Raw genomic sequence first — 24,245 nt, 5'->3', positions numbered from 1 at the left:
GGGTCCTTATTCTCACCTGTGACCCCAAAGCTTTGGTCATAGGGACCCCTGGAGGCCTTTCCATCACCACATCCTCCACCTCTGCAGACCCCATGGTTTCTTTCTTCTTCCCCAGAGACCCACCACCCTTTGGGGGCACTGCTGTGGAAGACAAAGTCTCCATTGTAAAGTGGCACTGTTTATGATAGTTCATTTTTTAAGAAGTTATTTTTCTTTAATTCCACATTTATTGAATTCCAATGAATTTGTTCCTTTGGAACTTAGAAATGACCTCATTCCCATGAAGCTTCATAATAAATGTGTGACTTGATGTTTTGTATGCGGGTGATATTCTTAGTAAATTTGGAGGGTAAACACTCCAGAGCAATGGTAACCTCTTTTCATCCTCTTTTTACTGAAAGGCTTTTTATAGAGGAGGTATACGTAAAGAGAAGAATGTGTATATTTAGTTATGATTCTTACATGTATACCTCTTCCTTGCACCCCTATTAACCCAGCCACAGTAGAAGATGAAAATTGTTTTTCTCAGAATAGAAGCCCAGTCCTTAGTAGATGAAGTGAGGCAGAAAGATATGGCCGTATCTGAGAACCTTGATGCGAGAACTTCAGATGGAGAACACACAACCTCCTCTCCTGTGTATGTCTCCGTGGGTTGTCTATGTCAACCTAAAGGTCTGTGTATGCTTCTGAATCTGTGGGAAGGACTGCAGAGTTCAGGATGCAGAAAGAGATGGAGCTAGGTTGGGTGCGTTGAATGGAGGGAAAGCTCGAGAGAGAGACAAGATTCAGAGAGGGAACATGCCAGCAGTTGGTTAGAAGGATACAGAGATCAAGGAGGGAGCAGAAAGCAGGGCTCAGCCACTGAAGGGCAGAATGGGGCAGCAACAAAGAAGACAAGGCGGGGGCACACTAGTCGGAGAAAGAATGGATAACTAAGAATGATAGCAGAAAATGAGTTTAGCTATAGTTGGAATTTTAAAATTCTTTCCTGCTAGACTTGGAAAACATCATGCTAAATGGAATAAGTTAGTATTTGCCCTAAGTATAGGGCAAATACTGTACAATGTGACTTATATGAAATAAGGAAATATATAGAAAGCAAAGATTATTGGTCATTGCCAGTTGTGGGCAGGGGTAAGGGGAAGTTTTTCCACTGGGGCATTGAGGTTATGTTAATGGTTGTAGAAGAGTTTGGAGACGGATATTGAGAATGGTTACATGACTTGAAGAATGTAATGAGTGTCACTGACTCATACATTAGAAATTATTCAATTACAAGAGAAAAAAAGATCTATACTATAGCTGTCTTTACCTAGAAGAATTGTTAAACCCTTAGGTAAAGATGGTCAGGAGACCTTGGAGGAGAAAGGAAATCCCTAGAGCTAGAGGGGCAGGGCCTTCCTGGACCTTCTTCTGCTTGAGTCCAGGCTGAGAACTGTGGCAGCTTACATTGACTGGGAACTCTGAATGAACGTGTGGTACTGTGCTCCATCACACCACCCTCTCCCAAAACCTCCTGATAAATTTGATATTTTGTTTTAATTCGCATGATATATTAATTCAGTCTCCTGAAAAAATTAAGTACAAGTCTTTGTAACCACCCTTCTCCCTGGTTCTATACCCACTGCCCCAGTTGCCCACCTGCGTTCTTTCCACTAACAGAGCAGGAGAGTTCACAAATCTGACTTGTCTGCTACTGTTATGGAAAGCCCCTCAGATGACAGTAGATTTCTATACTTCACTCACATATTTATTCCTTCATTTATTTATTCACAGTATAATTTCTTACTGTTTACTAATTGACAGGAAGTTTTTTCAGGTGAAAGCCTCAGTGATCCCTTGTGGTCCTTGTTTCCGGAGTGAATCAAACCTCTTGCTGCCCAGCACCCATCGCACAGACTGAATTTTTCTCCCACCCTTACCTTGGGCCTTAGAGAAAGGCCTCTTTCTCATGTATTGCTGCTCCATTCTGGCTGGGTGAAGATGAACCACGAAGGATGGTCACCGGCAAGATGTTTCTCCTCCTCCCACGTAGAGATGATGTCCCAAACTCTCACAAGTTGGGGACCTTGATTTAGGCAGAACCGTTTGTAATTTGGTATCCAAAGTCGCTCTCCCACAGGAGACCTCAGACCCACAACCTCTCCAAAGAGCAGTTAGGATCTGAGTGAGCACCAAGGTTTCCAGTAACCCTTGTGTGACATCATCGCTGACATCGCTCAGTTCCAAGGGCCCAGTTTGAATCTAAACAGCGCACTAGGAAAAAACATGGCAACTGTTGTGGGAGAGGATAGGAGGCTGGGAGGAGGGAAATTGTATCTTAAAAATGAATTGAGATGTTCACTTAAAGAAGTCAATATCCAAGAGGAAGGAAACTGTGAGTTGAGGGAATAGAAGAGTATAATGAGTCGCTGTTTCTCCCAAACCTCTTCTCTGGCCCTGCATCAAATCTCTCCAGCTCTAGAAACACAATGTCCACTCTGAACACCTCTCAGGCCTCCTTTGCCACTTAGGCTTCACACAGGCTGTTCCCTCTGACTAGTAGACATACTCTCCCTTCAGTTGACTGGTTCCTCCTCCATGGTACCCAGTCTGTGCTCCTGCTTTATGTATTCAGAGCACCTAGTAATCCTCCATCATAGCACTGAGTCATAGGAGATGCTCATTTTCCAATTTGTGTCTTCCAAATGGGTTGTAAATAACTTGGGAACAAAGATGAGGTCTGCCTCATATTTGGCAGTCCCAGAAAGTGAGACAGAGCCCCACCCATAGGAGATACTCAATGTATATCTATTGATTAGATAAAAGAAGATTCTTCCAAAAGACTCACCCTTCGTAGCCATCCGTGCAGAATGGAGTTTTCGGTCTGTTGCCTGGAGGTACTATCACTCAGTGGTGGTGTCTACGCCACTCTCTCTTGACCTCCTGACTCTAAACCGTGTGAAGCCTCTTGGCCTGTCCACATGCTTCTCCCTTGGAGCCACTCAAAAGGGTAGGATTACATCATCACAGAAAAGCACTGAGACTCCAGACGTCTATGGTCAACCTGCCTGGGAGGCTTAGGAGAGCCCTCGGGGAAAGGTCCACTGTCCTCTGCTTGATCTCCTTTTTTGTCCAGGGGGCAATTAGGAAAGGAACAAGTAAATTGTTGAAACATTTTAAGGCAGGGTTTGGGAAGTTGTGCTTGGTAGGTAGAGGAGAGCCTGAGGATTTGAAGGAAAATGAAAGATGTCAACATGGGAGCAGAGGGCTCGTTTTCTGTGAGTACAGATGGTAGAATGTGGGCAAGTGGTTGGAAATATAAAAAAAAAGAAAATCTCCTAACCATCCACTCGTATTTCAAAATTTAGGTCAAACATCACTTCCTGGTGGGAGCCTTTCCAACCCTACACCTGGTAGAATTTCCCATCCTGCTGCATACTCTATTGTATTTAAGAAATGCTTCTGCCACAACTAGGGACAAACTTGATTGCATTTACATGTTGTGATGGATAGCAAAAATGGCCACATGTTCTAATATGTATGTACCCATACATATTATATGACTTATAGCTCCCTTTCTCAAGAGCAAGATTCTTCCTCCACTCCTTGAATTTGGACTGATCTATGATTGCTTTGGTCTTTGGGACAGTACAAAGACTAATAGAAGCAGAGACCAGATATAATCAGACACATCATGGCGTGCTCTCTTACCAAAAACCAAACCCATCACTCTCAAGTATATTCTAACTCATAGTGACCCTGAAAGACAGAGTAGAACTGCCCCATAGGATTTCCAAGGCTGTCATCTTTACAGAAGGAGAGTGCCATGTCTTTCTTCCACAGAGCAGCTGGTGGGTACAAACTGATTACCTTTCCTTTAGCAACTGAGCCCTTAACCACTGCACCACCAGGGCTCCTCCTTGCCCTCTTGCTGCTCTTCAAACACTGAGAACCCATGGGAACAGCCCAGGCCACCCTAATAAATGACAAGAGATCATTAGAGAGAGAATCCAGCTGAGAAGAATTCAGACCCTCTGCCCTCCCGCTGACATTGTGGCTGATTCCGGATACATGAGGGAGCCCAGCCGAGAGCGGCTGAGTCTGCCCCAGACCAGAAGAACCCCAAACTGCCAACCCGCAAAGCTGTGAGCGAAGTAACTGCTTGTTCTTTTAAGGCACTTCATTTTTGGGTCATTTGTTATACAGCAATTGATAACTGGTTTGTTAACTGGGCTGTTTCTCTCTCGAGACTGCAAGGAATCTTTTCTTAATCATTTCTGTATCAACGGTATCTGGCAGAGGGTTGTTCCTGTAGTCACATAATTTAAAAGTTTCTGTCATTATGTTTTAATTTTGTTTTATAAATAAGATATGGCTGGATTTGCAAGTCTAAGCTGAGTGTACATGTTTTTTCCTAAGGTATTAATCCCTTTTTCTTGCTATTACTCATACATTTAGACATAATTCCCATATTATACTTCATATTCACTGTTCTTTTTTTTGTTATTATTCTGCCTTTCCTGTTTCTTTTTTTATTGGAATGATGAAATTTTCTTTTTCCTTCTAGCTATTTGAAAGCTGTATTTTTAATTCCTGTTCTTTCATAGTAAACATGAGATCTTTGAACATTTTAATATTTGGTATATTGTATCAAGTTCATATCTCAGTTCTCCTCTCAAACAGTAATTTTTTGCTAGCTGCCATTGAGGTGACTCCGACTAATGGTGAACTTAGGTACCACAGAACTAAAGGTTGCCAGGTCCTGTGTCATCCTCACAAGTGCCAGCAATTTAGATTCCATCATTATGGCTAATGTATCAGTCCATCTCACCAAGGGTCTCCTACAGCCTTGTTGGCCTTCTTCTTCACCAACCACGATATCCTCCTCTAGGACTGATTAATCTGTCCTGATGACATGTCCAAAGCAAGTGAATTGGACAGTATTCTCTTGTGATCTGTAAGGTTTGAATTGTCTAATTTTCAGAAATAAATCTCCAGGTCTTTCTTCTTAGTCTGTCTTAGTCTTGAAGCTCCCCTGAAACCTGTCCACCATGGATAACTCTGTTGGTATTTGAAATACTGGTGGCCTAGCTTCCAGCATCATAGCAACGTCCAAACCACCACAGTACAGCAAACTAAGAGACAGGCAGCGAGCTGAACAGGGTATTGTTGTTGTTAGGTGTCATCAGGTCAGTTCTAATTTATCGTGACCCTATATACAGCAGAACAAAACACTGGCCAGTCTTGTGCCATCCTCACACTTGTTATTATGCTAGAGCCCATTGTTGCAGCCACTGTGTCAATCCAACTCACTGAGGGTCTTCCTCTTTTTCACTGTCTACTTTACCAAGCATAATGTCCTTCTCCAGGGCCTGGTCTCCCCTGATAACATGTCCAAAGTATGTGATACAAACACTCACCATCTGTGCTTGTAAGGAATATTCTGGCTGTACTTCTTCCAAGACAGATTTGTTTGTTCTTCTGGCAGTCTATGGTATATTCAATATTGTTCACCAACACCATAATTCAAAGGCAGCACTTCTTCTTCGGTTTCCCTTATTCATTGTCCAGCTTTCACATGCATATGAGGCGTTTGAAAATGTCATGGCTTGTGTCATACACACCTTAGCCTTCAGAGTGACATCTCTGCTTCTCACCACCTTGAAGAGTTCTTTTGCAGCAGATTTGCAATACATCATTTGATTCCTTGATTGCTGCTTCCATGAGCATGGACTGGGGAACCAAATAAAATGAGATCCTTGATAACTTCAATTTTTTCTCTGTTTATCATGGTGTTGCTTATTGGTCCAGTTGTGAAGATTTTTGTTTTCTTTATGTTGAGGTGCAACCCATACTGAAGGTTGTAGTCTTTGATATTCACCGCTAAGTGCTTCAGGTCCTCTTCACTTTCACCAAGTTTGTGTTATCTGCATATCGTAGGTTGTTAATGAATCTTCCTCTAAACCTAATGCCACGTTCTTCTTCATAGAGTGCAGCTTTTTGGATTATTTGCTCAGCATACAGATTGAATAAATGTGATGAAAGGATAGAACCCTGACACAAACTATTCCTGATTCTAAACTACATAGTACCCCTTGTTCTCTCTGAAAAACTGCCTCTTGGTCTATGTACAGGTTTCACATGAGCAAATTTAAGTGTTCTAGAATTTCCGTTCTTTGAAGTGTTATCCATAATTTGTTATGATTCACACAGTATAATGCCATTTCATAGTCAATAAAACGCATGGAAACATCTTTCTGGTATTCTGGTATTCTCTGCTTTCAGCCCAGATCCATCAGACATCAGTAATGATATTCCTCATTCCATATCCTCTTCTGAATCTGACTTGAATTTCTGTTGCAACTTCTTTTTAATGATCTTCAGCAAAATTTTACTGAGTTTTGATATTAATGATATTGTTTGATAGTTTCTGAATTTTGTTGAATCACTTTCTTTCGAATGTGCACAAACATGGATCTCTTCCAATCGGATGGCTAGATTATTCGGCCAGTGCTGCATCTGTTTGTTGAAACATCTCAATTGGTACCTGTCAGTTCTTGGAGTCTTGTTTTTTGCCAATGCCTTCAGTGAAGTGTGGACTTCTTCCTTCAATACCATCAGTTCTTGATGACATGCTACCTCCTGAAATGGATGAACATCGACCCATGCTTTTGTGTGTGTGTGTGTGTGTGTGTCTGTGTCTGTGTGTCTGTGCAGTGACCCTGTGTATTCTTTCCATCTTATTTTGATGCTTCCTGTGTTGTTCAATATTTTGCCTGTATAATCCTTCACTATTGCATCTCGAGGCTTGGATTTTTTCTTCAGTTCCTTTAGCTTGAGAGATGCCAAGCATGTTCTTCCCTTTTGTTTTTCTAACGCCAAGTCTTTGCACATGTCATTATCATACTTTGTCTTCTCGAGCCGCCCTTTGAAATCTTCTCTTCAGCTCTTCTACTTCCTCATTTCTTTCATTTCCTTTAGCTACTTTACGTTCAAGAGCAAGTTTCAGAGTATCTCTGACATTCATATTGGTCTTTTCTTTCAGTATAAGGGCTGTATTAGAGGGTACCATCATTTTTATAACTTGCAAGTATCCTCTGTCAGGGCAGTTATTGACTGTAGCTGCACACCACCTAGTTCTTCTGGTTTTAGGCTGATGGCGTCTCTGGTTTATGTGGCCATTAAGGGAAGACCTTTTATTCAAAGAATTATACTTAGAGCAAAATTTGTATATTTATGTATAATTTAAAGCTTCTCCTTTAAGATTGCCTTTCCCTGAACAGAAAGCTCTCACCATGTCATTATGGGAAATACTCTTTCAGTGTGAGGCAGAAAGAGATGTCCATATTTGAGAGTCCGATGGTACAAATCTCAGTAGCCAAGACACAACCACATCAACTGTGTGTGTGGGTGGGTTGTATATGTGAACATAAGGGTCTGTATTTTCCTGAGTATGAAGGTAGGATTGGCGAGTTAAGGAAGAAAGAGATGGAAGCATCTTGGGAGTGGAGTGCAAACTCCGTGACAGAAGTTGCAGCAGGGGATCTCTCAAGAGGGTTTTAGAGGCCAGTTAGAAACCTAGGAAGCAAAAGGAAATAGGGCCAGTGGAGGGCAGCACTACAGTAGTGGTGGGGGGTAGCAAAAATAATGGTAGTGGAGAGGGCAACAAAACTGCCCTGAAAGGAGTGGCAAATTAAAGATCCTAGACAAAATTCAGGTTAAGAAAAGTAGGAATGTAAAAAAATTCTATCCTATAGCTCTCTTTGCTGTGAGAGTTTTTTTAGGCCCTTCGGGAGATGTGGGGAGAAGACATAGGAGGAGAAGGGGAGTTCCTGAATCTAGGGGAGGAGTCTGCAAGCCATCTTCTGCCCTCAATGATGTGGGCTCTGGGCTCCTTCAACTTCTCACTCCCAGAACCTCCTGAAATATTTTCTTAATTCTTCACATAGTACATTAATATCATGTCATTAGAAAATATAATAAGTACGCTTCTCTCTAACCACCCTTTCCCCCATCCTATACTCTCTGCCCTAGTTGGCCACTGGCTTCCTTCCTTTCCACCAGGTACAGATCCTAAACAACAGAGTGCCTGGAAAGCTCTCGAACTCCCAATGAATTCTGTAGCTTGATCCCTCACTTATTCCTACATTTCTTATTGATATAAGAATTTGGTTAATTGCCCACCAAATGACAGGAAATGCTTTCTCAGGACGCTCCTTCTTATGACCTTATCCATTCCCAATTCCTTCATCTTGTCCTATCATGGCTCTCTTTTCTGGTGGAAACCAGACCCTTTGTTCCATAACACACATCAGTCTGGGACAATTTTTCCTCTCACCCTTATCTAGAGTCTTAGAGAAAGGCCTCTTCCTTCTGTATCACTGTTTCCTCCTCTCTGGGTGAAGAAGTTCAATCATAATGATGTTCTGAAGGATCTTTATCCCTTTTCCCAGTTCTTCACGATGCATGACCGTTTGGTGACTTGGGGACCCCGGTTTAGTCCGGAATTTCCGTGATAGAGTAGTTTCAGATGCTCTCCCACAGGACCTCAGATCGACACCCTCTCCAAAAGAGTAGGTGAGATCAGCGTGAACTTCCATAACCCTGTGTGACATCATTCCTGACATTGCTTAGTTCCATGGGCCCGCTTTAAACAGAAACACAGCAAAAACAAAAATATGAAACAGTTCAAGTAGGAGCTTGAATACTGCCAGTCCCAGACTGGGAAAAGGGGGCTTAGATATAAAAAAGGAATTGCAACTTTTCTCTGCACTCCATGTCGTTACTATCCCTTGGTGGGGAGAGAGAGAGTACAGGGAATCGTTACAGTGTGATCAGGAGTTGATTTGCCCAAAACTTCTCATTTGACTCTCTTGGAATCATGTCTCTCCAGCCCTGGTCATACAATGTCCACTCTGAACACCTCTCAGGTCTCCTTAGCCTCTGAGGCTTCACACAGGCTCTTCCCCGTGACTAGAAGATTTTCTCTCCCATCCCATCTTATGGCCTACTCTCTGGTGAAGCATGGTGGTTAAGAGAACTGACCCCATTGGAACAGATTGGGCTTATGAGCTCACCATAAAATGCTAAGACTCAGGAATTTGTGGTCAGCCAGAATGGGAGGTTTAGGAGTTGACTTGGGGAAAGTCCATGACCTCTGCATCTTCCAGGCTCTGCTTTCACTCTGGAGCCCATATAGAAAAGGAGCTGGTAAATGGAAGCAGCATTTGAGGAAGCAATTAAGAACGTTGGGGTGGTGATGACTTCTCAGAGGAAAATAACAGTTTCAACAGGGAAATGCTAGGGTCTACTCTTGTATGACTCCAAACTATAAATAGGGACGAGTGGTTGGAAAACAGTAGAACAAAAGATGATCTGCATCTGGTCACAAATGTACCAAATGCCTCAGTGGCTTCAGCCTGTCTCCTCAGACTTCTCTCTGGAGAAGACATGGGGCTTCCTGGACCCGGGCCTTTTTTCACCCCTTAACTATCCAATCATATTCCCAACTTGGTTGAGGCATCAGTTCCTGGTTGTGCTCTTCCCTAAATATCCTCCTGGTAGATTTGTTCACTTCTTGCTCCCTACTCCATTGTACCTGCAAAACCCTTTACCACAGTATAAAACACAATTGCATTTACCTGTTGTGGTTGATGTAAGAAATGTCTACACATTTATCCTCTCTCTGTGCCCATGCCTTCTATGAGACTCTGGAGCGCCTTTCATTAGCAGTAGGAGTCTTTCTCCATCCCTTAGTTGGGGCTGACATTATTGTTTTGGACATTGGGATGGTAGAAAACCTGATAAAATGAGAGAGTTGGAAGACTTTACATTGAGACTTCCCTTTTGTTGCTCTTAAACCCTGAGAACTCATGGGAACATCCTCAGGCTAGCCTGCTAGATGATGGAAGACCAATGGAGGGAGGATCTAGTGGTTTCACTGACTTGATGTTATGAACTGGCTCCCAGCTACCTGGAAGCAAATTGTAGACACATGAGGAAGCCGTGTTGTGAGCCACTGACGCTGACCCAGATCAGAAGAGCTCCAAACTGACAACTTGAAAGATTGTGAGCTGGTAAATTGTTGCTCTTTTAAGACACGACAATTTGGGGTCATTTGTTACAGAGCAATACATGACTGATACAACTGTTAACTTGGCTGTTTCTCTCACCAGGCATTGAGGGAAATTCTCTGAGTCATTTCATCATCAAGAGCAACTGCCATAGGGTCTCACATGTAGCTATTGTATAGTAAATCTTTGGTGGCTCCATGGATGAATGAATAATATGAACCGTAACTGTGAATCTGCACAAATTCATGTGTGCAAGAAAACATGATATTTCTTTCAATCAACTGAATTCCAACTCAGAGCTCTTGGCTTACAAAATTGGGGTGAAATTTTAACCTTACTTATTTTTAGGGCTTTGTTTTTTTTTTCCGTGTTGGTTTATTTTTAGGGTGCCCCTCACCCAGATATGCAGTAATTCCTGGAGTCTAATGAAGGACCAAGGTTTGGAGAAGAGCTTTAACACACTCATTGCCCCAGTCTATGTGGGTGATCTCTCTAGAAGCATTGCCTCTGCAGCTTCCTTTCCCAGCTGGAGCATGAGAACGTTGGCAGGGCTGGGAACGCCATAAGGGAGTCTGTCTACTTACGTGCCTGCATCACCCTTTGAGGTGCTGCCACTTACCCCAGGGCTTTATCAAGAAGCAGACCTCACCCCTTCCTAATGTCTAGGACTCTGCTGTCTGACTCCCACTCTTCCCCTGGGTTCCAGTTCACTCACTGTGATTAATCCAGTGAGCTGAGGCTTTTACCATAGACTCTTCAGAGTCTCCAGGCTTCAGGGATTCAACTCTGTGAGTCCAACTACCTCTCTGAAATGAGGTAGGGAAGGAAAGAAAATGCAGAAAGATTTTATGTTGAATTTAATGTTTCAATAAAATTTCTTGCCCTGCGTTTTCAAAGGGTCCTGCCTAACGGTTCCCTCTGTTCTCTTACAAGATGCAGGACGATGAGGAGGGAATGTTTGTTGTGTCATAATCTGTGGAAGGATGCAAAGTGCACATGGGGTTCGTTACTCCTGATGCTCACACTATTGCAGCCCACCTACTGGGAAATTACCGTAAGTGTTGCTGAGTCCCTCACACATCCACACTGAACAGCTTTCGGATTCTCATAAGCAGGAGTTATTTGTGTCCTAAGATGAGCCACTCCTTGGAAGCCCTACCCTGTCCTATAGGGTCGCTGTGAGTCGGAATCAACTGCATGGCAAGAGTGTTTTTTTTGGAGAGGGGTTGATATTAGCTGCAGAATAATGTTTAAAAAAATGCTGACAGAGTAGCAGGTGAAACCAACACAATGAAACTGAAATGAAATCTCTTTTTCACACTTATCGACCCCACAGTGCCTTCGAAGTGTGTACTTTTCACTGGGTTTAGAGGAAAGAGAGAACTCTTCACGAGAGAGACACAGCTTGGGACACCTCCAAAATCACACGCCTCCTCCCTGATGTTAGGTAACATTCCATGCTGTTTGGCTGGTTTATCATCTGACTGCTCCACACAAATAGAAGGCCCGTGCAGGCAGGAGCTTCTCTGCTGTGTTGCAAGAGTATCCTGGTTCCTAGCACCTAAGAAGCACTCAAAACTGATTTGAGTGAATGAATGAGTGGGTGGGTTTTTATAAAAACCATGGTACTGCTCTCTTTATGTAGTTACAATAGTGAAAACAGGGATAAGGGAATGGAGACTAGTACTTGTATAACTTAAAGTTATATAAAATGAGAACAGAACTTCTATAATGAAGAGAGAGACAAAAATAAAGTGTACTAACTGAATGTACCCCCTTCACTTTGGTTGGAAAGAGACATGGTAAAGTTGGGTTGTTTTTCCCCTACTGATTTATAAGTTCTATATATTGAATTGAAAAGTTAGTCTTTTAGGAGTCAGAAATATTTCTATTGAGAGATAATTCACCCGCCATAACATTGCCCTTTGAAATGTGCACAATTCTGTGGTTGTTAGTATATGGACAGAGTTGTGCAACAATCACCACTGTCTAGCTTCACGATATTTTCAGTGCCCTGTAAATAAATGCCCTACATATTAGTAGTCATCCTCATTATTCCTTTCGTCCAAGACGTAGCAACCACTAATCTACTTTCTGTCTGTGTTGGTTTGTCTGTTCTGGACATCTCATATAAATGGAGTCACGCACCATGCGGTCATTTCTGTTTGGCTTCTTTCACTTAGCATAACGTTCTCAAAGTTTGTCCATATTGTTGCATGTATTTTAATGACTAATATTCCAGTCTACGAATATACCACAGCTTGTCTATCAGTTCATGACATTTGGATTCTCTCCATATTTTGGGTATTTATGAATAATGCTGCTATGAAAATTCTTTTGTAAGTTGTTATGTGAACATGCTTCAGCTCTCCTGGGTACATACCTAGGAGTGGAATTGCTATGCATGGTAACTCTATGTTTAACTTTCTGAGCAAGTACTTAACTGTTTTCCAAACTGATTGGATCGTGTCACATGTCCACCAGCAATGTATGAGGGTTCCAGTTTCTCCACATCCTCACCACATATGTTGTCCATCCTATTGATTTGAGCCATCTTAGTGGTTTTGAAATAATAGTGCGTTTTGGTTTTGATTCGCATTTCCCTAATGACTAATGAGGTTGAGCTTCTTTTCATGTGATTATTGACCATTTCTATATCTTCTTTGGAGAAATGTCTAGTCAAATCCTTAGCCTGCAATTTTTTTTTTCAGCTTTTTGCCTGTATTTTTGCTTTCTTCATATAGTTTTTGCTATGCCAAAGATCTGTATCTATATCTTACCAGTTTTAGCCTTCACAGCTTTGGGATTTTTAGAAAATCTTTCTCTTTTACCAATAAAAAGCAAAACAAAATCTCTCATAGTTTCTTCTGAAATTTTTATGGTGGCATATTTTACTTTTAAGTATGTGATCCTTTTGGAATTTTTTTTCCTGCAAGCTATGAGAAAAAGGATGAAAATATTTTTACAGGTGATCTAAATGATTACCAAATTGCTGCAAACATTCCTTTTTGCCTTTTTGCATAAGCCATATCTTAACTGCATTTTCCCATATTCCATATAGAAAAGCATTTTTACAGAAGGAGGCCCGCCATTCCCAGCCATTTCATTTTAAGATTTTGCTTTGCTGCAATAGAAATCCCTTCTATTCCTTTTCTACACACCTGTTGTCATAGCCAATAAAAATTTTGTGTGAGTAGGACTCCTGTGAATTTATAAGATGAGGTTGAATTTTATAACTGGTTCCATGTGGTGCAGCCCAGCAGAAGGACAGACAGAAGCAGTAGCTCCAGAGGGAACAGAAGCTATAAGCACATGAGCCTCTAGAGATTTGCTCTTGAATTTCAGAGAAAGCTCTAGACTTTTCTATATAAACATATTATATATGGCCATCACCTTAGAACAGACAGAGAATAATGCTTTGAATGTGAAGCATTCAGGACAGAACTGGAGAAAAATGTAGAACAATCTTCTAACTCACAAAAAAAACACCCGACTTACTGACTTGACAGGGATTGGAGAAACCCTGAGTGTATGGACCCCAGATATCCTTTGAGGTCAATAATGAAGTCGCTCATGAGGTTCACCCTTCAGCCAAAGATTAGACAGGCCCATAAAACGAAATGAGGCTCCAGCAGCATACTAGCCCAGGAACAAGGACTAGAAGGTAGAAGAGGACAGGAAAGCTGGTAATAGGGAACCTAAGTTGAAGAAGAGAGAGTGTCGACATGTCATGGGGTTGGTAACCGTTGTTATAAAACAATATATGTACTAGCTGTTTAGTAAGAAGCTAGTTTGTTCTGTAAACCTTCATCTAAAGAAAAATTTAAAAAGTTAGGCTTTCAGAATGAGAGTGTTCATTCCTTAGAAGTATGTGCTTTGTTGAACATATCTACCCATTTCTATTGGGTATGTATCTAGAAGTAGAATTGCTGGGTCGTAGGATACATGTGTGTTCACAGCTTTAGTAGATATGGCCAAAGCATTTTTAAAGTGGTTGTACCAAATTACACTTTCACTAGCAGTAAATTAGAGATCCCTTTGCTCCATGCTCTACCTAGTAGTTGGTATTTTCCATCTTTTTCATTTTAGCCATTCTGGTGTGTGGGGGATAGTATCACATTGTGACATTTTGTTAAGAGTTTCTCTGATAACTAATGAATGTATGTTGGCCATACAGAAATCTTTTCAAGTATTTCCTCATCTATTGGACTTTTTTTTTGTTTTTGCTTTATAAACGGTTCTTTATATATTCTAGAACCAAGTCCATAGTAGGACATAGGTATTGCAAATAACTTCTGCTACCATACGAATTCACCCTTGTGGCTTGTCAAGAGCTTTCAGATTCAGAAACCTGCCTTTTATAAGAACAGGCAAATGTATAGTAACGAAAGTTTATTAGGGGTTAACGGGGCAGGAGGGAGGAAATAAAGCAGTGTTATTGCATACAGAGCACGGAGTTTCAGTTTATGGTGGTGGAAAAATCCCATTGATAAGGGTAAGTTTGCACAGCTGATTAATGTAATTGCTGTCAATAGCTTGTACACCTGTACAACTTGTTCACTTGGCAAAGGTTGTGTGCAATATTTACAGCAGCAACAAAAATGAGCAGCTTCTGAGGCAACATTATAGTCTGCAATTGATGAGATGTATTCTTTTATTATACTTTTCTCAGTTTTCTGGTTTGTTAACATGTGACTGTTAAAATCAAAGATAATAAAGCGTTTGCATGATGAAAGTGGTAACAATGTCTATTCCACCCATTGTGTCCCTCTGAAGCTTAAATGAGGAACTACATGCCACTAGCAGTCGCCCAGCCTTACTTGGCACTCAGGAAATATTTCATTTCTCCCACTCCTCTGGCTCACGGTCTTCTCCCCTTGTTTATTTGCTCTTTTCTCTTTCCAGCTGGCTGCATGTGACCACCAGGCTTCCTGACTCCATCATTCTGCTTTCCATACCAATGTTATTGTAACCTTGGGATCTTGGGCAGTGGTGAAAGTTACACACTGTCCCTGCCATTAGGAAGGGGACAAGCCAGTGCGGGTGGGAGGGGCAGTGGGGAAATTCGGCCTAGAGAAAGGACAGGCCACCTTCCAGGAACCACACTGGCCTTCAGAGAGCTTTGTTGGCTGTGGTTCACCTGGCCAGCTTGTAGGCGTCAGGGTGCCCTAGGGCTCGGTGCTTAGTTCTCTCTATTGACACCCTCTGTCTAGGATGACTCAGTGAGTCCACTGCTGTCTATCTGTAGCTAAAGATGCCAGCTTTGTAGCTCTAGTCAAATTCCTCCTGGGTGCAGACTCGTATATTCAAATGTCAGCCTAACTCTCTGTATCGACCTCTTTTGTAAAATGGGCATTATAATGGCACATTCCTCATAGGACTATCATGCAGAGCAAAACTCTTAAGGAGAAGCTTTTACAAGAGCCCCTGACACCAGTGCATGTGCTCAGTAAGTGTTAGCTGTTAGTATTATTACCTGACATCTCCACGTGGACGTCTGACAGCTATGCCATGTTATCAAGGCCATGAAGCAAGTCTTGGTCCCAAACCCATTCCACCCGTATCAATTTCTCAAGGCTACAGTGATGGGAGTCTGTGTGTTTTTCCACATAATGGACATGGTTAAAAAGGTTGACCAGGTCCTTCATAATAAGTTGCTCCAAAGTTCATATGGGTGACCATTGATACAAGTTACAGTCAACTAATATAGAAAAAAAAACAGAACCACTCTCAGCAGCTCATGCTTGGACTCTCAGTCCAGAATGTCTGGTGAGGGCACTATTATGGACTGAATTGTATAACCCCAAAAGGTATGTTGAAATCCTAACCACTGTACCTGTAAATGTGACCTAATTTAGAAATAGGGGATTTTTAAAATTATGTTAATAAGGCCATACCAGTGTAGGGTGGGTCCTAGACCTAGTCCCTTCTGAGTTATAAAAACAGCAGAATAGACACAGACAGGAGCAGATGCATCTACAAGGCCAGGAACACAAAGGGTGGCTGGAAGCTGCTAGAAGCTGAAGTAGACATGAGCCGTGCCCTGAATTCAGACTTCGAGCCTCTCCTGAACTGTAAGAAAATAAATTTCTGTTCTTTAAAGCCACTCAGTTGTGTTATTTTTTTCTTATGGCGGCACTAGGTAACTAACACACATATCTGTGCTTATAAATCCAGCCTAGGGTAAAATAGTGCTCTCCCCTCCTTGTCTAGCCCACCTGGATCCTGCTGTTTCCCTATCAGTGTCCTCTGCTTTCACTAAGCTACAAAAGAGCCGGCTTGATGCTGAGGCATAGAAATTCACTTTATTTTTTACTTTGTATTTATGATTAACTAGTATTAATTCTAATGTTTTCTATGGCTTTTAAAAATTTCCTGTGAAGACATTCGTATAATCTATGAATAATAACAGTTATACTTTTTCTTGTCATTTCGTTCTAGCTTCGACCTCCATTGTTAAATATTTCATAGAAATAATAAGAGAAAGCATCCTTGTTTTATTGCTAATTAATTTTAAAGAGAATGTCCCACATTTCGCCATGAACTATCATGCTAGTTGTAGTTTTCCAAGTTTGGGAACTCCTTTTTTTGTTCCTAGTTTGCTCAGAGTTCTTATGTCTCAGTGTGATTGGATTTTATCACTACTTTTCGCCATCTCTTTATGTGAGCCTTGTCTTTTCTTCCTTAACCTACACATGTGGTGGATTAAGTTATTAAATGTTTAATGTTCACTCGATTGCATGCTGACAATAAACCCCCTTGATCGTGGCGTATTACATGGTTTACACTTGTCTGGAGTTCTTTGCCAGCATTTTATGTAGGGTTTTGCATCTCAATTACTTATACCTTTCTTTTCTAATTCGGTATCAATATTAAAGTAGTCTTAGGGATCAAGTTGGAGAGCATCTCATATTTTTCTCTTCTTTGGTGACTATATACAAGATTAAGATGATCTGTTTTTTGCATGTTTGCTGGAACTTGCCTGAAAGTGGTCTCCCAAACCTGAAACCATTTGGCCATCGAGTTGATTCCTTCTTCTTAGGGAGATCTTGAACTACTGACCCATTTTGTATAGTGATTAAAGGCCATTTCTGGTGCCAATTTACTTAGAAAAATTTTCACTGCATGTTGTAGACTGCTAGGATGTCATCATTAAATATTACGCGGTTATCACTGTTTTCAGCCTCATCCAGGCCAATTAATCAATCCCAGATTTTCCATTTTCCGGAAGTCACGCTGCGTATCTACTCCTGGTACCAGTTCCCTTATCTAAGACTTATTTGCAAAGAAACATACAACCAAGCCTCCTTTGAGTCTATGATGTGAGAATACAGTCAGTCCCACATAATGTGACACCTTTGTAATTGTTCTTTTTAAGTGTTTCACATTTACTTTTTTTTTTTCATTTCCCACCTATCTAGCAGTTTTAAAGTTGTGCATTTCAGGTTGAGGTCATTAGCTGGATTGACTCTGCGGGGCGGTGCGGTGCCCAGTTGCATCTGGGCATCAAGAAAAGGCGCCTCTAGAACTAGGAGGCCTGAGGCGGAGGGTGGGTGGTTGGGGGGTGGGGGCGGGGCAGGGCTGCACAGAGAGGGGCGCCCTGGGGGATGCGCGATGCCCAGGGCTGCCCCACCGCAAGCTCGCGGGCAGCAGGATGAAGCTGGCTTCAGGAGCCTTTTGCGACAGTCCCAGCCCACCCAGCCCTGCCCTGAACTCAGACCCACCAGGCTCACAGGTCGCACCAGAATAGGGGAAGCCTGAGGTCACAGAGAGCGAGACCCAGTGCACGCACCTGAGCCTGATCACAGCGCTTATGCTGGGATAGGAGGGCAGAGGAGGCATATGGGGACTTGGGTCCAGAGGATGACCCAGGAAAGGTGGGAGAGTTGAGGTCACCCTCTAACTCTGGGTCCGCACGTGGAGGCCCGAGGTTGCACTTCTGGGAGGAGAAGGCAAAGCCCCAGAGGCCACACTGTAGGTACACACACTGCACCCCCTTTCTCCCTCAGAAGGGCTCCCCAGGGAGGTCACCCCTAGTTTGGGGTGCAGCAGAGCCGACCCCGGTCAGGACTAGGGACTTTATTTCCTGCACTTTCACCACTGGCTTATAGTAGACTCCTTTCTCCATAGACTAAAGAAGAAATCATCAAAATAAGCTCAAAACTCCAGATTTGAGTTAAGGATCATAAATACAACTTCAGCGATAAATGCCTGTTTGGAGCCCAAGTTGCATTAAAAAAAAAAAAAAAAAATCCTGAACAAGACCCCAGAGGGAGTGATAGGAACCTCCCTCTTTTGCCACAGTCCCTCTGTGGCCCCAAGCTTTCTTATCTCCCACCTCCTAAGACTGTATCAACTGCTTTGAGAGTTTTAGAATAAAGATCCCCAGGAATATGGCTGCTCTCATTCAGTAAGGATTTCCCCAGTGCTGGACTAGACTAAATTCTGAGAATTCTCCAGAGGCTTCCGGGGCCTTCATACTGGATGGTCAACACACCAAGCTGCAGAGCTAATTCCTTTTTCCTGCAATTGGGCATGACCCCAGGGACATGACCCTGAGGGTGCTGACACTTCCTCAACCAATGACCCTCCCCCTGGGTTTCCCTCTGTCTGGGTCTCAGGATCAGTCAGGCCAACTTGTCCCCTCCAGAGAGTTTCTGTTGAAGGACACCTAAGCGGCACTATGGGTTTGTGCCCCCCACCCTGCAAACCTGCCTCCTCTGAGTGGGGTGAGGTGCTACTGAAACATTGAAACTAGCAGAAGCCACAGCCCATGGTGCTGGGAGAAAGCTGGGAGGGAGAGAGAAGTGGAGAGGCTATAAAGGCCCAGTTGTAAAGGTGAACTGGGGCCGGCCGGGATGCCCTGAAGCCAAAAAGCTGAATGGTCTCACACCTGCAGCTCCTGAGCCCATCTCTTCTTTCAATGGAGAAAGTCTTTCCCTGCTCTTACTCTGCTGGGCCGGAAGGGCCTTTGACTTTTAACATGAAGCAGCCTCCAGAGCCTCTTGGGGCAAGTGATGTCAAGGAGGCTCTGCCCAGTGCCCCCCCCCACCCCTCCCACTTGTCAGAGCACCAGGAATTTCAGTCTTCCAGGTCCTGGGCTGATCTAGTGACTTATAACAGGATTCCACTGGAACTCGAAACTTTGGAAGATGGGAAATACTAAAAAAAAAAAAAAATTTTTCTTTTCTCTTCACACAGCTGAACACCTGGTTCCTGGTCTTACTATACAAGTTTCATAGAGGATGCGAAGAGGAGTTTGGGTTTGACACCTGACATCTTAGCAGTGGTTCCTGTTTGTTTGGGAGGGAAGTGGTAAAAAGAAGGCAGCATCTACTACTTCCTTTTCCATGAGTCTCAGAAAATCCTCCTGAAGACCCTCTCAGGTCCCAAGGACTGATGGGAAATCCCTTGGTTTATTCTTAAACTTTGCCCTTGAGGCATATTTTGTTGATGACCACATATAAAATATTGTCCTCTCAAGGATGCACTCTAATTCTTACCTAGACTTGATGCAGAATGAGTATATATGAAAACTAAAGTTGGTTCTTAAGCAAGGGATTATCTCTCAGAGAAGGTCCATGGGAAGGTTCATACCAACTTCTGTGGTACTGATATTGCTCCAAGGAGCCCTGGTGGTACAAAAGTTAAGTGCTCGGCTGCTAACCGAAATGTTAATTGTTTGAACCTACCCAGAGGCTCTAAGGAATAAAGATCTGGCAGCCTGCTCCCGTTAAGATTACACACCAGTAAACCCTATGGGGACAATTCTCCTTTCACACCAGGCCACGGTGACTCAGAAATCCCCTCGATGGCACCTAGCAAAAACAACAGGAAGACATTGCTCCCGATGTGCTTGAAATGCCTCTCTGGGGAAGGCCTTCAGAGCTGGCTCATGGCCACATGGGAATTGAGACTCATTTTTTTGTTTCCACGACTTATTTTGGGTCCAAAAATTTATTTTCCAGTTTATTCACCAGACTTGAATACAGCCAGCTCTCAGATATTGTCAAAATTAATTCCTTTCTCTAATAATGATTTGCCACCAAGAGTGTATTCCCAAGCATTTCCAAGAGACTGGAAAACCTTTCCAAAGAGGCATGTCCAGTGCCATGTTGTGCAGTGACTACAGTGTTGACATAGTATATTTATCCACATAGTTCCCACGTTTTCTGCTTTCCTGAAATATGAATGAAATTCCAAGTCTACCACCTGAACCACTTTTCTCAGTGTTTCATTTAGCAGAAGTCTGGTGGTGATGAATTCTCTCAGTTTTCCATCCCCTGAGAATGGCATTACTTTTGCTTTACTCCCAAAGGTATGACTGGGTATAGAATTATATATCTATATAGATTAATATTTCCCTCTTTGTGTTGAAAAAATGTTGTTTCACAATCTTTTGGCTTCCATGGCTTCTGATAATGACTATAGAGTTATTTGAATTATTTTTCCCATTTGAAATGTGTTGTTTTCTGTCTAACTTCTTCCTGAGTATTTTCTTGGTCTTTGTTATTCTGCCATTGATTATGATATATCATATTTTTATGCAAATAATGCATGTTTTATATATATTTTTTCTTTTTTTGTCAACTGCATTTTCCCCCTCCCAGGTATTGTCATAAGCACAGTACGCCGTTTTCTTTTTTACATGTCACTGTAAAAGAATTCGTATAGTGTGCTTAAAATATTTTCATAATAATATGTTATTGCGGTATATAATTCCTTAAATTTAACTCATTGGGGTTTGCTGAGCTTCTTGAATCTGTAAGTTCATGTCTTTCACCAAATTTGGAAAGTGTTAGTATTTCTCCTAATACTTTTTTCTGCACCACACATTTTCTCCATGTCTTCTGGAGTTCCAATAAAGAAATAGGGTTTTGGTCTAGTTTTTGAGGCTCTGCTCATCTTTTTCTGTATTTTTTCTCTGTTTTCAGAATAAGTATTTTCTATTGATCTACTTCCAACTCAGTTTTTTTCTCTGTCATCACCATTCTGCTTTTGAAACTATCAAATGAATTTTTCATTGCTAGCATTGCATTTTTAGCATGTAAAATTTTCATTTGCAAATAGCCACTATCTTTCCACGTATTTAAAAAATGTCCCTGATATTTCTTGGAGCATGATTAGAATAGCATTTTAAAATACGTGTCTTAAGATTTCAAAACTGTAAGTCTTGCTTAAATGTTATGGAAAAACAAAATGTTAATTTTGTTTTTTTTAGCATTCAATTGACCCAGATATGTTCATGCTGCAAGTTCTGTCCTGTTTTTGTATTCTGTGGCTCACATCTTTGTTCAATTTTTGAAGCCTTTGCGGTGATACTCGGGTCTAATCTACATGAGTGCCACCCAGACTGGAATCTTGATGGCGTTGTAACCCCTAGTGAGGCTCTTAAAGGATTTGATAGTGCTTCTTAGGGTCAGGGCAAGGCATATGCATCTGGGGGGATGGGTGGTGAACCAGGAGTTCATAGCAAGTTTGAAGAATCTCTTTCTTGTGCCGCTTCCTCTCTCTATTTCTCTGATGCTCTCTGAGCTCTGAAGGAGTGCTTTCTTGGCCCACTGGTAGGAATCCTGTGGCTTTAATCTCCTCATTCTGTCGTGCACATAAGCGACTGGTTCTGCCTATGGGGCCAAAATACTCCACAACCGGCCCAAAGGTTGGCAGCATGAGTCTGTCAAGAAGCGTCTCAGAAGACTAGCCTGGTGATCTGCTTTCGAAAAGTCACACCCTTTGAGGCAGAACTGACTAAATGCCAACAGCGGACAGGGAGAGAGAAAACGTAATGGAGCTTCCTCCACACTCTTGGGCCCTTACATACTCTGGTCAGAGAGAAGGAATCTGTTCTTCCAGAGTTTTAAGTTTCTTCCCACCTGCCGACTTGCCCACCTCTCTCCTTTATGGACCCTCTATCCCATTTGATATGAGAGAGTGCTTCTCTTGGAGCTGTTTCTGTGCACAGCTGGTATGCAGTTACATGATTTGGACTCATTTAATTTCAGCCTCTGGAATGTTTATACTTTATGTTCTGGTTTCCTACCACTGCCAACCACTTCCTTTGCAGAGTCCTGAGATAGCGGCCCATGCATTTGTCCAGATACTTAGTTGTCACATACCAGTATAGCCACTGGGGGAAGTGTTGGTTGTGGTAAGGGGGGGAGGGACTGTACACTGAAGGAGCTGCAAGATCTGGCTGCCTTGTGTGAGCAGGACGGGGGTGTGCTGAGGATGGGTGCTGAAGGTGCTGAGTCAAGGGGAGTTTAATATAAAGTTGGGTCAAGGACAGTTTGTTGATATGGGGGAACTCTCTCCTAACAAGGATTTATCGCCATAGCAAGGGCTCTAGAAATGGGTCTCGTAAGCTGTGGCATTGTTCTTCGATGCTTGGAAAAGGCAATGGCCCACTATCTACGAAATAGAAATGCCAGACCTGCTGTGTCAGATGTGGGAAGATGAGGCAAAAGTCTCCAATATGTGGCCGTGGCAGAGTTAGTTTCTATAAGACCATTTCTTGGCAGTCCTGAAGGACACGCATTTCATCAAAATAATAAGGAATGCAGAGATGAGGGGAGCAGCAACAACACTGAACTTACTGATATCTGTCTTCTCTAGGGGGTCCCTGGGTGCCACAAACAGTTCAGTGCTCAACTACCAGCTGAAAGGTTGGCAGTTTGAACCCACCGAGGGGTGCCTCAGAAGACAGGCCTGGTGATCTCCTTCTAAAGGGTCACAGCCTTGGAAACCCTATTAAGCAGTTGTACGCTGCACACATGGGGTTGTCATCAGTTGGAAATGACTTGACAGCAACAAACGACAACAACAAACGACAACAATTCTCTATTGGCTGAGATTGTTCATGGGAGCTGGGCTACCTCATACCAATATAAGTAATGGGATCCCAGCCCAACAGAGGCCAGGTAGAAGTACTTAACTGTCAGAAACAAGTTGTGTGTGATTACAACAACGGTCAGCAGGTCAGAGTATTAGTTACCTATTGGGGCATAATAGACTATCCCCAAACTTAGCAGATGAGAGATAAATGGAAAAATATTCAATTCATGCTGATAAATTTGGAACTAGACAAAGATTTTGGTAAGACTCAACATACTTTTAAGGTGAAGGGTTAAACTAGAAAATTTAAATAACTGGTATAAGTATAAAAACAGATTTTCAAAATAATGATATAATTGCATACCCGAATAAAAGACAAATACATCAAAATCAAGGGTTTCTGTCCCATGTGGACATAAGAGACTAAAATTAGCAAGGGTGGGAAAGGCTGGTCGTTCTCTTTCGCCTATTACTTGACTGTAGCAAACTGTGTCCAAAACTATAAAATATTTAGGGGAACATTGTTTTGACCGGAGCAGCGAAGGACATATATAAAGAAAACTAATGTATTAACGTAAATAAAACAAAACCTGAATATGTGCAAAAAAATATGCCATATTTCCAAGTGGGAAGCCTTGTTAATCAAATGGAGGTTCCCAAAACTAACACATAAATGGATTGCATTTCCAATTAGAATATTCGGGTAGTTGTTTTTTAATTGTATACATTAATCATAAGCTACAAGTAGTACAATAGATAACAAAGAATGTTGTTGCTGGAGCCTTGGACAAGATGTTTGACTCAGCCGTCCCGTCTGACTGCCCAGTAGGCCTTTATAGGCCGTAATCTTTATGGGAGCGGACCGCCAGGCCTTTCTCCCTCAGAGCCACTGGGTGGGTGCGACCTGGCAGCCTTTCTTTCAATTAGCAGTCAAGCACTTAACCACTGCAACACCAGGGCTGCATTACCAAAGAATAGACAAGAAAAACCTGAAATAACAGGATAGTAACAGGTGTCTACCTCATCAAGTAACAGAACAAATCAATATTACATAGCATACAAACTGACAGGTAGACAACTGAAATAGAAAACCTACTAGGAAATCACAGTAACTATTCATAAAAAAAAAAAAAGGTGGTGTGAAAATCATATTTATTTAATAAATGGTGCTGACTCAACTGATTGTTCTGGGGGACAAAGCTTGCAAAAATGTGATACACAAATCATAGATTTGGAAAATTATGTGAAATGTAGATGACCAGGATTAATAACAGTTTATATTTTACACAGAAGGATAAAAGTTAAGCACTTGAAAAATGAGCAGTGAATTCAAACAGATCGTTCACAGCAAATCCACAT

The 24,245-nt window shown here is 42.1% G+C and overlaps 1 long non-coding RNA gene across 9 annotated transcripts in view; it reads left to right on the top strand.

Moving 5' to 3' along the window:
* LOC111749361 (uncharacterized) overlaps positions 1-24,245 on the top strand; it is a 188,203-nt gene that overhangs the window by 81,852 nt on the left and 82,106 nt on the right. For 2 of the 9 annotated variants that reach the window (XR_010320847.1, XR_010320852.1), the window contains exon 4: positions 10,989-14,939. The exons of 2 other annotated variants lie outside the window; for them this stretch is intronic. This is a non-coding gene — a long non-coding RNA (uncharacterized LOC111749361). Of the gene's footprint in view, positions 1-10,988; positions 14,941-14,960; positions 17,610-19,256; positions 20,984-24,245 lie in introns of those variants that run through there. 5 more of the 9 variants (XR_010320848.1, XR_010320849.1, XR_010320854.1 and 2 more) reach the window with 5 other exon arrangements.

Source organism: Loxodonta africana, unplaced genomic scaffold, assembly GCF_030014295.1.
Source record: "Loxodonta africana isolate mLoxAfr1 unplaced genomic scaffold, mLoxAfr1.hap2 scaffold_88, whole genome shotgun sequence".
Taxonomy (NCBI): Eukaryota; Metazoa; Chordata; class Mammalia; order Proboscidea; family Elephantidae; genus Loxodonta; species Loxodonta africana.
This window is presented reverse-complemented; position numbering and strand designations above follow the sequence as displayed.